This window comes from Amblyomma mixtum, chromosome 3, assembly GCF_055824585.1.
Source record: "Amblyomma mixtum isolate Tamu chromosome 3, ASM5582458v1, whole genome shotgun sequence".
Taxonomy (NCBI): domain Eukaryota; kingdom Metazoa; phylum Arthropoda; class Arachnida; order Ixodida; family Ixodidae; genus Amblyomma; species Amblyomma mixtum.
The window spans coordinates 358,302,272-358,317,251 of NC_143014.1; the positions used below are offsets into that span (position 1 = coordinate 358,302,272).

Below are 14,980 nucleotides of genomic sequence, written 5' to 3' on the forward strand. Positions count from 1 at the left end.
TGTAACGGCCTCACGGCCAACAGTATTTTCAAATAAATAGAAAAATAAATATTCTCTATTATCTCTTATCGGCAACTGTTCCGAATCCATGCCTCAGAATGCCTCCTGTAAATGGGCAGTGAATAGCATTGGTGAGATAATGTCTCCCTGCCTGAAAACCTTCCTTATTAATTTTATTGCTGTCTTTATGAAGGACTATAGTAACTGTGCAGTTGTTATAGATACTTTCCAGTATTTTTACATCAGTCATTTCTACACCCTGATTCCACAGCGCCTGCATGACAGCTGAGGTTTTGACTGAGTCAGATGCTTTCTCCTAATCTATGAAGGCTATATAGCGGTTGGTTATGTTCTGCACATTTCTCAACCACATGATTGATAGTGTGATAATGCTCTGTTGTTGAATGTCCTTAACTTAAGCTTGCCTGATAATTCAGTCAATTGAAGTAAGGTTTTCTGTCTTTATTAGCGATTATCTTAGTGAATACGCTACAGGCAGTTGACAGTAAGCTTATCGGGCTGTAATTTTTGAAGTCCTTGACATCTCCTCTCTTACGGATTAAGATTAGGTTAGCATTCTTCCAAGGTTCTGTTATGTTTGCTTCTTTTTGATGTTTGAAAGTTCTGTCACCCTATTTTTTTGCTTTCGTAGCCTTTTTACCTTGCGCTTTAACTGAATGATCTCTCTAGTGATCCAAGGATTGAGCTGCTTCGATTTCTTTGAGCCAGTGGGAACAAACCTATCAATGAAATATTTTAGTATGCCCTTAAAACGTTGCCACAATTCCTCGACACTTTCATCGTGTGATGCAGTTGCAAACTGATTCAAGTTTTCTTCTGAGACGTCTAAGATAGACATATCTTCTTCCCGGCTGTAATCTTTAACCCGTATTAAAACATGCGATTTTTTGCGGACTTGTGTGTTCAACCGCACATTCAAACAGATCATCTTGTGGTCAGATAAACCCGGCTCGACAGATGTACAGCGAGTTTCCCGCGAACAATGAAAGCGTCGTCTCGATAATGACACCGCTGATAAGAGATGAATGTATACGTGCCTTGAAAACGAGCGGCACCTCTGCCATCCGGCCAAGAAATGCTGCGTTGCTTGCTACACAGCTGCCGCACTTGTATTTGCAGTCGCATCCAGACAGTGTGCTGACCACGCCCTACTACTTCGTATAAACAGCTGCGTTACGTGGCACTCTGCGCTGCGTACAGCAGCTCCAGGAGCGCTATTACTCCGCAAGGCAATAATGTCCCGAAGAATACAAAGCGCCATTTCCGTTTGCAAACAGCCTGAATGTGTGTGATGCTTCTAATAAGTGTGCAGTCGCTCTGCATAGTGCCGAGCATAATAGCGCGGAGATAGGAAGGCTTTTGCACTTTAGTTGCACATTTCTAAATTGCGTACCAGTTCCCGTTTCGAAACAAGAACTATATACTTAGGCATCGTGCCGGCATGGGTGGGGGGCGATCTGTTCAGCTTTTCCCGTAGATTTACAGAATTTTCTAACAGTGTGGCGCAAGGTGTCGTTCCAATCATCGTCTTCTTCCTCCTCCGTTTTTCTGTTACTTCCTTGAAGCCCAGTAGCCTATCAGCGCTTTCAGACAAGTAGAGGGAAATGTGTATTTGGCAAATAAAGCATTTCTTTCTCGGAATACATGTAACACGTACGCTCCTGACCACTTTCCGGAGAAAATTCTACTCCGGCTCTCGCCAAGAATTGTCCCAGGAACATGCGGCAGCATCAAGGTTTTGAAACCACTCATTAACAGTATAGTTAGAACAAATGGCCAAGTTTTGTCTCCCGTGCTCTCTACCAGTTCGTTTCTCTTCTTTTGTAGGCAATACTCAGCTTTCTACTTCGTTTGTAGAGAGAGGCGCGTAGTACGTCAGTGCATATATACGCGTCATTAGATTTGCCGGCCATGTATTTTCTCATGCTTTTTCCAATAAAGTCAAATATAGGAACTCAAAAAGGAAGCGCTGAATGTGCCTCCAAGGAGGTCCTGAATTGAGCCAACAAATGGTGTCGAGCTGTTGTCAGTCGTCGCGATTAATCCGCTTATTTCGTGGTTAATCTGCAAGACCCAGTGAAGACTACGTAAGCAGGTGCATGGGTATTGAGACGTTATGACAATCGGTTGGAGCTATTGGCTGGAGGGCCTCATTTGAGGATCATTCGCCGCATCGTTCTTGATTTGTATCCGACGGCAGCTCGCATATTTACGGCACTGCTTCCATACGGTCGCCAGTGCATGATCACGTTACAGCCGTAGCTTTGATTTACGCTTCAGTTTTTGTCGTCAAGAATTGAACAACAAGCCCGTAGAAATATAGGCTGCTCACTTATACTTTTTAGCGTCAATAACGCATCCATACCATACACGCAAAAAAAAACATTTCGGACAATTACGAATGATGAAATAGACGGCAGTGAACGTTCAAGTTCAGCATTCTTGTCTTATTCGTTTATTCAGTACGACTGACGTCAAACACTGCACCCGCTGCGGTGGAACAACAGGTATGACCTTTTTGCCGTTCCGAGGAACAGCTAGGCTGTCGGTTATATTCCTGGCGTTTTCTTCTCTGGTTGCCCCTGCGCAACGCTAGATTTTGCCACAGTAAGAGTTGGAGGGAGATGAAGAAGAAAACCCCTGCATGCAGACGTCCTCCACCCCCTTTGTAGGAGATTTCAATGCTCCGCACAAAGAGTGGGGCTAAGATGAATACAAAGAAAGGAAAAACCATCTTAGATGGAGTAGACACGCACGGGCTGGAAATCGTTACCGATAGCAGATATCCTACTAGAGTCGGAAACAGCGTTTCAAGAGACACTAGCCCTGATTTGACCATCATAGGAAATATCCTAGACTACGAATGGTCTAACACAGGGGAGCAGTTTGGAAGTGACCACTACGTAATTCAAACGCAAATGAAACTTACAAGGCTCAGCACAATCCAAAGAAAGACAAAAATCACAGCTTGGAAAAAAAAATCCAAGAACAGTTGGAGAATGAAGCCGGAGGAACTGCGATAACGGACATCGAAAAGTGGACCAAACGACTACGGGAGGTCCACAGAGACAATACTACGGAGGTAGAGGTTAACGATGAATTTCCACGTGCGGATAAACGATTGCTACATCATTGGGAGGCTTATAGGGGGCTGACGAAAAGATGGAAGAAAAAAAATAACAGGAAATTGAAACTCAGAATATAGCTCAAATCAATGAGATAGAAGACCACACCGCAATCTTACTTAGGGGTAATTGGCACCAAATTTGCAATGAACTAAACAGCAACTTGGGTAGCGCTAAAACATGGGCGCTGCTCAGGCACCTCATCGACCCGACAAAATCGAAGAGGGAAAACAGCAAAGCATAAGAACGTATCACGCACAATTGTCAGGGAACAGACGCCAAGATTACAGATTTTCTTTGGTCCAGGTACGATCGGAAGCACGCAGGTGCCACCCTGCACCATGGTATATTCAGGGACAAGGAACTCGGAGCTGGATGAACCGATAAAAGAGTACAAGGTATACGCGGCTGCCAGGTCATTCACGAGGATCACAACACCGGGAAAAGACCAAGTAACAAATGCAATGATCAGAAACCTCAGTGATGACCACATCGAAAGCCTGACTGGACTAATCAACGAGCACTGGAAAGGGGCACGGTCCCGGCGGAGTGGAAACACGCTGAGATTATCGTGATACCCAAACCAGGGAAAACACCCAGTTTAGAGAACCTTAGGCCCATATCACTTATTTCATGCCTTGGTAAACTATACGAGAAAGTGGTCAAGACTCGACTGAGCAACTACATGGAGGACAACGGTCTGTTTCCGGATACCATGTTCGGGTTCAGAACGGGGCTCTCCACGCTTAAGAGACACGGTACTAAAACAAATATCGGGAACTCGAGAAGGCGTAATCTTGGCTGTAGACCTCAAGGGGGCCTTCGACAACATCGGCCACAACGCCATTCTCACAGAACTCTCGGCAACAAACTGTGGGGAGAGGATCTTCGCATACGTAAAGGCCTTCCTGTCTAACAGAACAGCAACGATCAGCATCAACAACAAGGTCAGAAAAGAAGACGACACCAAACAGAGGGACACCACAAGGATCCATCACCTCACCTTTGCTCTTCAACGTAGCAATGATTGGATTAACTAGGCGACTGAAAAACATCAAAGATGTAGAACATTCAATTTATGCGGACGACATAACAGTGTGGACGACAAAAGGATCGACGGGAAACAAGCAAGAAATACTGCAAAGAGTGGCGGATGAGATCGATCAATTTGCTTTATTTACGGGATGCACTGCTCCCCAGAAAAATCAGAATTTATTAGACTTCACAAAAACAAAGAGGACAGGGGAACGATAGAATTAGAGATAGATGGGCAACCCGTAAGAAGGATAAATAAGCTTCGCATCTTGGGAATGTGGCTGCAGGAGAAAGGCAAACGGGACCATACCATCCAGCTCTTGGAACACTCAACGAGAGATATGCAGGATGCTAAGCCGGATTACGAAGAAGAGAAAAGGGGTGAAGGAGCGAGATGCGTTACGGATCACTTCTGCGCTCATCATACCGCGAATGACGCGCTTCCATACCTACAACCTAACAAAGGGGAAAAGAACAAAATGGAAACATGCATGGTAAAGCTAGGATACCCGGCAGAAGACGAGGGCGAAGACAAAACAGACATTGACAGCCAAATTAGGAACACTTTCTTGGTTAAACCAGTGCCCAGATACATATGGACCCGAAGAATCACGAACGAAGACGGGCGGCGAGATCATCTGAGTTGCACAGGTTCCTAAAGAAGAAACAGATGATTTTGTATGTTGACGCGTCCAACTACCGAAGGAAAACGCTAGGGCAGTAGCAGCAGTGAACGCCAAAGGGAAGATGATTATACTGGTGCATCAGTGCGCACAAGGACAATACAAGCAGCGGAAGAGATTGCCATGGCTCTTGCCCTGACTGAAGACAATCGGCAAGGACTGAGTTACTGGATAGCGACGGATTCTCAGGCTGCAGCGAGGGCATACAGAGATGGAAGGATCGGCCAAAAAGCCGCGAGGATTCTCTTCGAACAAAACCAACACAGACATGGATCAAACAACACACACATTCAACACACCATCATATGGGTCCCTGACACTAGGGTTGAGGGAAATCTCATGGTAGACGCCGTTGTCCGAGGGTTCACGAACCGGAGGGCGGGTTTGCCGGTGGAACCCTTCAGCACGCCAGAATCTTACGGGGAGGCAATGAAGGCATTGTTGGGAGCACGCAAGAAGTACTCGGCTCCCGCGGATATCCTCAACAGAGAGCAGGCCACCACGCTCAGACGACTACAAACAGACACCTACCCAAGCAGAGCCATGTATCATAAAATGTGGCCGAACAGATACGCGAAAGAGTGCGTGTGGTGTGGGGGCTAACGTACCACGCCACCTGGGGCTGTGAAAAAAGCCCTTTATTACCAAAGATAAATAGCCCTAGTCTAGAGCAGTGGGAGGCCCTCCTGACTGACTCCAACCCGAGCACACAGCTTATGCTGGTGACGAGGGCCATGGCAGCGGCGGAGGCCAACGGGATCCTGGAATAGGGAAGACCGACCACTGAAGCTCCACATCTATCTATCCCCCACCCCCTACTCCCTAACTCTTCCTTTTGCAACAATAAATGTTTTTACTACTACTCCACCGTCGTCCCTAGCGGCGAAATTGTTGTCCTCAGAAAAATTAACTCCGAAAATTACCAGCTGTCCACCCTGCAGTCTCTGCTATGTGTTGAGGCGTCGGTGGGGCTCCTTATGTTTCTGAGGTATATTTGAGAAATAGCTGCGCACGCGCTGCAAACACACATAAAGCAAGTGTTCCTGATCTCGTCTCCTAAACAGACCCTGAACACAACTCCGAAAGTGCATTCGGCAGTGTCGGAAGACATGCAAGACTCCTCCTCTTACACAATCTCTCCCAGGGCCTTCGCTCTCAGAAGTTCACTCATAACGCTATCTCTCTGAAAACAAAGCGCACCTTCGCAACATCGTACCCTCTGCACTCCCGTTGATATACTTTGATCTGCCGAGTTTTTGTAAGAACTCCGAAGTAGAAAAGCTGTCACCACTTTTAAGCAAAAGTTATTTTTTCTTAGAAAGCAAGCCGCTCCTGCTTTAATTACACATAATGCTTTGGCCGGCAACAACCGTGCCTTCGTAATGGCACCTGCACAGCATACTGCTGGTATCGACATCAGATGGACAAGTCACAACGGGTTATGATTGCTGTTCATGATTCTTTACTGCAATGCGCGACAACAACTTGGCTGATGAACTGCAGCGTTTCTCCTCTCTCTTTTAAGAGAAAAGAAAACGCGCAGAGATGGCGCGACGCTCACAGAGGTTTCCAGTGCCTTCCTATGCGGACCCTCATGAGCTTTACCCCTCTGTTTTCGTTTCTTTGCATTTGAATGCACCCAGAAAAGAAGACGTCTATAAAAACATGCCATCCCATTAACTTTTTTTTTCCGGGGCATGCTCGATATTCATGCTTATTTTCCAGGTGAAGATGGCGAGGTATCCCTCACTTCTTCAAAGGCAGAAGCGTGGAGGGACGGCCTCGAATCAACGGTAAAGGTCCGCTCACGTTATAGCGTGGTTGACAAGGTAACGAGGAAGATGCGCTAGGTGGCACAAAAAAAATCAAGTTGATCACCTTGATACTGAGTACAATCACTGCTTGACCAGCCCGCAACTGGGCTCTGGCCAGTGACGATGGCCGGCTGCACGACAGAAAAGGACACAGGCACCAGGAAACCATTTATTGCACACAACAGGTATTCTGTACGTGAATATTTACCGCAATGCTTCTCAATGAAAAGGGGACGAAAATGAAAGCAAAAGACAAATTCGAAGCACAAGAGCAAATCTCCTGGGTAATAATTTTTGTGTGCGCTTTTAAGTAAATCAATTCAAGGCACAGTTTATAACCAGAAGATTAAACGGCACGGTGGCGTTTATCATTTCTCATTCGAGCTTGCTTCAGAGCTGGTCGCATTTTCCTGTTTTTCTTTTTTTGTCTGTGTATTTTAATAGGAGCTTTGAGAGAAGTTGCGCTCTCTTCTTGAGCACAGCGTTTTCCTTCTCCACGTGGCTCAGCCTCGCTTTGTACTCACTGGAGGCGTCGAGCGTAACCTCCGGCGTGTTCTTCAGAGGGTTCCCTTGCTCCTCACTTTGCGAACTGTCCTGAGGTGATGTTCTCTGGTGATTCGGCTCAGGGATCAGCAGTGTGCCCCGCGGCAGTTCACCCAAATTCTGAGTGACTGGGCCTACAGGTTCTTCACTCGGCAGCAGGCCAGTCGCCCTTTTCATGATGATCTCCTCTAGGCTAAAGGTGCTTTCAACAATGGCGTGGAGGGCTACCTGTAGCTGCGAAAATTGCGTCCGCAAACTTAGCACATAATCATATATTCCCATACGGTCTGGTGGCTGCTCCATCAACTTCTCCCCGAGGTGGTCAAGAGCGTGCAGATTGGTCGAAGCGTTAACCATCCTGCTCTCATTTTCCATCTGCCCCTGTCGGATCCTCACTGGTGGGAAGTCAGACTGTAGACTTGGCGCCTCGTCCTTCAAACAGCTACTCTGGAGTCCCAAACTCTCGCTACTGCTACTGCCAGAAGACAAGGATGAGCATGAGCCAACGAATCTGCCCTTCACTGACCCGCGCGATTTCTTCTCCGGCACATAGTCGTCACTGGTCTCTCCACGCGCATGCTTTTTATTTCTGCCACTCTGGTCCCTCGGCCCGACAGCCGCTCTTTCGGACGCGCACCCGTTTCTGCGCCAAGTGTAACTGTGGCCGTGCTGGTAGATGCGGTCGTCGTTTCCAGTGCTTGACCATCAGAAGCCACCGTCCCTACGCCAGGGGGAACTGCGGTCTCAATGTCACCACAGGTCTTCCTAGTTCCAGTCATTTCACCAGAGGAACCCATGGTCTCTAGGCCAGATTGAAATGTGGTCTCAGCGGAGTCGCATGCCTTCGCTGTTTGCATTAGTTGACCAGAGGAGGCAGTATTGTCTACACCAGTAGGGATTTTGTCGTCGAGTAGCGTTTGTTGACCAGAAGCCTTATTGTCTACGCCGGTAGGCATTTTGTCGTTGAGATTATCCGGTGTCTCCATGGGCTCTTTTGATTGCCGAGAACTCATCAAGAAATGTCGAAGTCCCAACTTCTGCACAGGTTAGAAATATGAGAGGTCTTCTACCAGCAGTGGCCGACCTGTGAAAGTAGCGAAGACACCATTGTGAGACAAAGACACAGCGTTTTCCAGACAGACAATATAAACAAGCTCATATCGATATGCATATCAATGGCTTATGGCTCCTTCGACAGGGCGACGATAAGGAAGATATGTACAGTTGAGTAAATGAAATGGACTACGCAAGCGCCTTCGAGAAAGCACGGTACCACCATAGGTGGCCCAGCTGCTTAGTGCCGTGGACTGTTCTCGAGTGCGTCCTTTCGTGCTGGCACCATTCCAAAATATTTCGCATCCACTCAGCAGGCTGCTTGACCACAGTGAGCCACATGCCGCGGTGGCGCACTGGCCATGGAATTAGTCTGCGAGAACAATTAAATTAAGGTTGCCAGAGAGAATCTCAGACTACTTTCAATGGAGGCGAAATGCTGAGATATCCGTCTGCTTTGCGATGTCAGCGCACGTTAAAAAACCACAGGCAGTCCAAATAAACCACAGCCCTTTCCTACGTCCTCTCTCCCAGCCCATGTGAAGTTTTGGGACCCTCAACGTTGCACAGACGCCATCTTAGTGCGATAATCAAAAATATGCCTCGGGCAAATTCGCTGGAGCATTGCTGGAAGTGATTGCTGAGTGCGTCTTATCGCGGTCCCCCCGCCGCACTTACGACCATCGCGTCAAGGGCGCCGGCCACATTCAATCTCGTTCTGCAACATAGCAGAATGCCTTAGCCGTCGCGGGGTGTCCACAGCACAGACGTGAAATTAACTGACATTCCAGGGGCGTCCTGAAAACGCGTTTAACCCTCCTACGTTCGGGGCGCGCTGCAGCACATGCGCTTACGGATGCCGTATGCCGACTGTGGGATTCAGTGACGCAGTGAGCGGGTCGAACTGTCGCCGCAGAGGGCAAATTCATTACAAAATAATCATGTCCCACAGCGCAACCTCTTGCTAATGACTTGTTTCTCGACACTTCGGCACGGTTCCCAACACGTGGGTTTTCTTCACAGATTTTACTCGTCACACCCAAAGTAGTATATCTTCACAGCATGCAAGGGAATCAAACATGATTTTACTAGAAGTCGACCGTATCCAACAAAATGTTATTGTTTAAAAGCCTAGGATCACACGAGAATGCGTGGCGAATATCAGTGGCAGAGCATGGCCGAAGAACCTGAGTGAGGTGCGACATTTTTTCCAGAGAATTCTCAGCCTAGAAGAGGAGCCCGCGCATACGTCGTCAACAAAAGATTTGGGAAGGTTTTGCGCTTTGCAGAAAATGAATGCGGTCCGTGCCTTTGAAAACGCGGTCGTCAGCTACCGAGAGAGCGAAGCGTGCAGGATTACTTTCGCGCAGTTGAAGCGCTGGCAGTGAGCTGGCGCAGCAACCGTGACGGCAACTGCGGCGTCATCTGGTGCCACTCACTTTGACCAGAGAGTATAGCCTGAACGGAAGAGGACGACTGCGAAAGGACGCGACCTAGAAGCGGCGTACATGCCCTAACAGAAGTCTCGACGCAAGGCGAATGGGCCCATAGACGTCGCCACGGTTTTTCCCGCACTTGCTGGTGTGGTTAACTTTATTTTCTGCAAACATTAGTGCCGACGCCAATGTTTTCTGTAAACATTAACGACTGTAAACAGTAGTGCCAGACAGAGACTAGACACACAGAGAGACAGACAGGCAACAACAATGAGGTACTGCACAAAATAAGAGATATGTAAGAGATACAGAAATAAGTAAGAGTGACAGAAAGAGAGGCAGCAAGAAACAAGGGTAGAAAGAGTAGCAGACAGAGGCAGACAGACAAACGTCCATATCCACATTCCGCAAATGGGCATATAGAAGGCCCACGATATTGATAGGATGCATGCAACCAGCGGCTTGCGAAGTCTAGTGTCATCTTTGTGCGTGCAGTTTAGCCCGGTAAGGATGCCATTTGCTGCAGATGCAACCTCTCACGCCGCGCTTAGAACAGAGGTCAGTTATCAGTTACGAATGATCGTGCAATCCGTTGTTTCTTTTTTTTTGGTGGGGGGCTATGGGACTCGCTTTATTTTGAGGCATATATAATACCGCAATAAGTGAGAAAGCTTGTTAGTAGTGCGCCAGCGGCAACAAGACCAATTCCAGCCCGTTACCAGCGATATACTCTTCCTGACGGTCTGAAAAAAAATCCTTCGGCTGTTGATTCTGTGGCTGTGGGCTCGATACCAGCCGTACTGGCGATAATTAGGTGCAGGTGGAATACAAAAACGCCTGAGTGCTGAGTGTCGCTTCAGAACATGAACAGTTCAAACTTACCTGAAGGTTGCTGCTGTACGCTGCAGGTACTATATAGCTGCTAGCTTAGGTCAGTCAAATCCACACTGTATGGACAAGAAAATAAAGTATGAGAGAGCAACTTATACCACATGTTGTCAATGATGCAGCAAAACACAATCTCTGTTGAAACTACAATGCCCACAGGGTTCACTGATGAATCATGCATCAGGGCACTGACAGCATATTTGATGATCCACAGCTGCACAGGAGTAAGGAAGAGAGGTCTGGTCACAATCCAGGAACATGTGGCTCTAGGAGTGCCATATATGGTCCTGTTATCTGGCTCAGCATTGAGCCCTGTGGGCATAACATGTTTGGCAAAGTTATACCAAATCACTGCAAGAGCTCATTGCACTCAGTGATTGGGAAGTAAGTGAAAAATGTGTGACTGAAGCTGCAAATTTAACACAACAGTTAAGCTGTCTTAAACAATGCTACTGCGCAGTGCAAAGTACTGTGTAGTGGATGGTTGGAGACTTCCATTTGGCAAGCCTAATGAACAAATTGATAAGCTGTGGAAGTATGCACAACTTTATATGACATTTTCAACCTACCTGTGCTTTCCATGGCTTGGCATTATTAATGTAGGCACCAATACACTCGGTAGCCAGGCCACATCCACACTGCAAAGGCAACAGAAAAGTAAGAAAAACTCAGTCGCGAAGCACTGAAAAACTAACACCGTCCTGGCACTATGCTTTTCGTGCGTTCTGTTTTATCGCAATTATGAACCTACGCGCAATTGCCTTAAGATTCACACCATGCAAATACACACCGTCTCAACTTTTTTTCACAAACAGAGAAACACGTTTGCGGCAGTTAATGCATAGTGCTTGTAATTTCCACTCCGTGGCAAACAAGTTGCGCAACAGAGTACAACTGCGTTAATGCGCTTTACTCATCCCACAGCAACATCCAGAAAGTAATTTTCAAGCACAGTTACTCACCTCGCAAGTGCTAACACCATGGCCGCTTCTTTCATCCAAAGCCACAAAGCATGTCTCGGCAAGGGGTCTTTTTCACGAGAGCTTCAGAAGCAAACGAAGGTCTTTTCGAGCGCGTAGGTGACACATCACATTTGTAGCACAGCCAAGCAACCACAGAACGAACAAACCGCACATTGCAGCAAAAGTAAAGGTCGAAAGGAGCACCACGCGACGAGAACCAACGACTGAACGAGACGAACGCGCCACAACCATCCATGGATTGGATTGGATCGACTTTTAGGCCTACCGCTCTGCCACGGCTCATGGAGGAAGGAAAACTAAAGAGAGGCACTTCGTATTCCCAATGCATTGACAAGAAGGTGGCGGAAGTGACGTCAAAATTTAGGCTTAAAAAGTCGGGCCACTAGCAACGTTGTTGTTGTTGCTAAGAAAACTCGGGCCACTAGCAACGGCGTACTGCGTCGTTAGCGTCGTTGTTGCTAGGGGCCCGAGTGTTTCTCGGTGGCGGTAGACGGGTTTTCGGCACGGTGTGTTCGGCCTTGCGCGTTAAAGTCTACATGCCTGGCGTCGTGACGTTACACACGCATCTAAGATTGCTTTTAAATGCAGCAAATAACCGCTCATTTGATATTTCGTTCGTCAAACTTGGTGTCGTTACGCGGAGCGATCGATGCATTTAAATGAATCTCGCGAAAAGGTGGCAATCCGGAACCGCGCTTCGACACGCGAAGAAGCGTTGATTATTTTGATCAGCGAACTTTCGCACCTCACCAAACAGCACAGAAACATGAAGCCGCTCTCGGCGATGCTGAAATGCGTTTCGAACGCCACACGGCGGGTGTACGGTAGCCCGAGGAGGATGGTGAGCTGAGCTACAAGCGGCGCGCAATGTCGTCTTTCTTCGCCTGGCGTCGGAAAAGGTTCACCGCACCTGTGCGCCGGTCTGTGTCTAGGTGCGTGTTTGCCGGGAGGGAGGTGTACGAGTGTAGCGGCGAGCGGCGCGGTTTTTTTGATACCCTTCGTTTACGAAGCGCTTGCGAGCCGCGCGCGAAACCCGCCCCGTAGCTCGGTGGAGAAGTAAGGTAGTGAGGAGAGCCGAGACAACTTCCAGTTGCGGGGCGGCTTCACACAACGTGACGTCAGGGCCTCTCCTTAGTTCTTTCCTTCCTCCATGGCCACGGCTCCTGGTAGGAGTTCAGGTAAAGTTCAGGCATGGATCCGGCTAGCGTAACTTTGGATGGATGGACGGACGGACGGACGGACGGACGGATGATAATGGCTTTACCCTTTGTACCGAGGGGTAGTTTTCGCCACCTAGCCTATATTTCCCCATTGCTAATTTATTTTTATTTTCCCTTTCTTTCCCTTTCGCTCTTACGATGTCTAATCTGTCTATCCTTTTCCCCTCGAAATTCACCCCTCCCTTGATTTCCGCCACCAATCCTCCAACCTCCCCTTCGTCAATGTCACGCTTTTCCCATCCACTCGCCCGTCCTCCCCAGTAAATCCCAGCGCTATCTCTATGGCCGTTGCTGCCCCCTCTGGGAGGGCTGGGCGGAGTTCTGCGCACCTCAGAACCAAGTGTTCTATGGTCTCCGTTTCCGTTTTACAAGCAGAGCACAAAATATCCACTTCTTCAAATTTGGATTTATACGTTTTTGTTTTCAGAGTTCCTGTCCTAGCCTCAAAAAGCAGTGAACTGCCCCGCGAATTATCGAATAATCGCTCTTTTTTGATGTCCTGTTTTCGTGTCCTATACACCTTTCCAACCTGGGCGCTGCCATATTGTTCCCTGGACTGCAGTGGGCACCTCGCGCTAGCACGGTGGAAGCGGCGACGGAACCGGTTTCCAGCAGTCCAGAGAGGAGGCGTTTCGCCGCTTCCACCGTGCTAGCGCGAGGTGCCCACTGCAGTCCAGGGAACAATATGGCAGCGCCCAGGGATCCCTTTTTGGAAAGGTCTATATATGCCTAGCGCCGATTTTTCCTGCATTCTTTCTTTCCACATCTTTCTTTCCGTCTCCTTTACCTCCGCTTTCACGTTAGTATTTTGTTGCGTCCCATCCCTCACCCGTAAATACTTCGTTCTTAGCTTTCGGGTTCTATTAGTCCATTTTGTGTTAATACTTTTCATGTACACATACTTGTACACCTTTTTTGCCCACCTTGTTTCCTCCATTTCAGTGAGTCTCTGATCATATTTCAGTTTGCTGATGGCCTCCCGAACCTCGAACGACGCCCAACCCATATCTCCCTGGACTCCCTCATTCGGAGTGTTCCCATGGGCTCCCAAGGCTAGCCTTCCTACACTTCTTTGTCTGACCTCTAGCCCTGACTGTACTTCTGATTTCATGCACAGGACTGCATTTCCAAATGTGAGGCCCGGTACCAAGATTCCCTTCCATACCCCTCTAACCACCTCATACCTATTATAGTTCCATAGTGCTCTTTGCTTCATAATGTCTGAATTCCTTTTTCCTTTATCCTTCAGAATCCTCTCATGCTCTTCCAGATATTTTTCCCTTCACTTGGCCATACACCTAGATACTTATAAGTTCTCACATGGTCTATCATAGTGTCTTGTATTTCTAGTGGGTCTCCCTTCTCATCATTATAGACCATTATCCCTGACGTCTCTCTACTGAACTGGAGTCCTAGCTTGTTGCCCTCCTCACCACAGATTTTAGCTAGTTCCTGCAGCCTGTCTCGGTTGTCTGCCAGTAGAACAATATCATCCGCATACATTAGTCCAGCCAACACTTGGTTTACCTTCTGACCATCCTGCATATAACTCACGTCAACTCCTACCCTACACTCTTCCAACCTCTTTTCCATTTGGCTCACATATACCATGAAAAGTAGAGGTGATAGTGGGCAGCCCTGCCTTAGCCCTCTCTTAATTTTAGCTGGTTTTGTAGATTCTTCCTCCCAGGTTACTACGACCTCGTTGTCTGAATATACACGTTGTAGATATTCAACCAGATTTCTATCTACACCATATCCCTTCAATTGATCCCAAAGTTTTTCCTGATTAACATTGTCATATGCCCCCTTAATGTCTAATAATGCCATCCATAGAGGCCTCCGACTTGCCTCAGCTATCTCTATACACTGCGTTATGACAAATAGATTGTCCTCCAACCTTCTGTCCTTTCGGAAACCATTCTGCAACTCTCCCAAGATCTCCTCACGCTCTGCCCATTCTTCCATTCTCATTTTCACCATCTGCATTGCTAGCCTGTAAATAACTGATGTGACCGTAATTGGTCGGTAAGATTTAATGTAGTCCCTGTTTCCCTTGCCGTTGTATATTAGTCTCATCCTGCTCACTTTCAGTCTTTTCGAACGTTGCCAGACTGCGTGCGTCCGAAAGTACCGACGAGTTTGACGACCACAGTGGTGCTCTCAGCGACCGCGCGGC

At 47.7% G+C, this 14,980-nt stretch overlaps 1 long non-coding RNA gene across 1 annotated transcript; it reads right to left on the reverse strand.

The window, feature by feature from the left end:
• Positions 1 to 7,807: 7,807 nt before the first annotated feature.
• Positions 7,808 to 11,360, reverse strand: LOC149356459 (uncharacterized). Its single transcript, XR_016289814.1, has 3 exons — positions 11,168 to 11,360; positions 10,593 to 10,657; positions 7,808 to 8,305 (listed from the first exon to the last, which is right to left on the reverse strand). It is a non-coding gene; the product is annotated as an uncharacterized LOC149356459 (long non-coding RNA).
• Between the last annotated feature and the right edge of the window lie 3,620 nt (positions 11,361 to 14,980).